This window comes from Teleopsis dalmanni, chromosome 1, assembly GCF_002237135.1.
Source record: "Teleopsis dalmanni isolate 2A chromosome 1, ASM223713v2, whole genome shotgun sequence".
NCBI classification, from domain to species: Eukaryota; Metazoa; Arthropoda; class Insecta; order Diptera; family Diopsidae; genus Teleopsis; species Teleopsis dalmanni.
In genome coordinates, this window is record NC_051846.1 from 38,042,197 (window position 1) to 38,043,289 (window position 1,093).

At 21.4% G+C, this 1,093-nt stretch overlaps 1 long non-coding RNA gene across 1 annotated transcript; it reads right to left on the reverse strand.

The window, feature by feature from the left end:
- LOC119665966 lies at positions 1-1,023 on the reverse strand. Its single transcript, XR_005251403.1, has 4 exons — positions 898-1,023; positions 546-595; positions 258-307; positions 1-82 (listed from the first exon to the last, which is right to left on the reverse strand). It is a non-coding gene; the product is annotated as an uncharacterized LOC119665966 (long non-coding RNA).
- Between the last annotated feature and the right edge of the window lie 70 nt (positions 1,024-1,093).

The following is a 1,093-nucleotide window of genomic DNA, read 5'->3' on the forward strand; positions in this document are numbered from 1 at the left end:
TACCTATTTCAACATCCGTGGTATCCGACAATTCATTTTAAATGAACTTTTATAAAACCGTTTTAATAATTTACATATTAATCTGAAAGAAAAAATAAATCGATATTAATATTTAGCATTAATATATTTTTTAAAGAAGAATTTAAAAAATCAAATCAGAATGGATGTGCTTCATTTAACAATCAAATGATGGGGAATCCGAAAAAAACTCATCATGTGAACATATAAAATAAAGCATATATGAAATTAATTCTTACCTTCTTGCATACTAATACTTCTAGAAGATTTAAAGTTGTCCTTATAAGTGCTGAAAAAAAAAACAAAAATTTTTTTTAAATATTATATTAAAAAATAAATTAAGTAAATAAATTTATAACAATTGAAATTTTATATTAATATTTAGCATTAATAATTTTTTTAAAGAAGAATTTAAAAAATCAAATCAGAATGGATGTGCTTCATTTAACAATCAAATGATGGGGAATCCGAAAAAAACTCATCATGTGAACATATAAAATAAAGCATATATAAAAATTAATTCTTACCTTCTTGCATATCAATACTTCTAGAAGATTTCAAGTTGTCGTTATAAGTGCTGAAAAAAAACAAACATTTTCTTTTAATATTATATTAAAAAATAAATTAAGTAAATAAGTTTATAACAATTAAAATTTTTACAACCAATAACAAGACATACTAATGCAGGAAAATGTCAAAAATTAGTTTCTCTTTTGTGATAAAAGCAAAAACTTGTTATTGATTATAAAGAATTTTTTGAAAAATCAGTACTAAATAAGCTATTTCATATATGTATCATAGCGTCGGATTGAGAGTATCATCACATAAAAATGTATAAGCAAAAAATAATTATAATACATTCTAAAAATTTACACATACCGTATAAATATAGATTAGCCAGTATTTCACCAATTGAAAATTTCGATCACTTAAATATCAATTAGAGAAGTACTCATTCTCAACATTTGCAATAAGATTACGATTAGTTCATTGTACATATCCGCATTATCTGTAAAATATAAATGATATATGTTAATAAACAATTTAACAATGAAATTATTAAAAATTTTTTTTT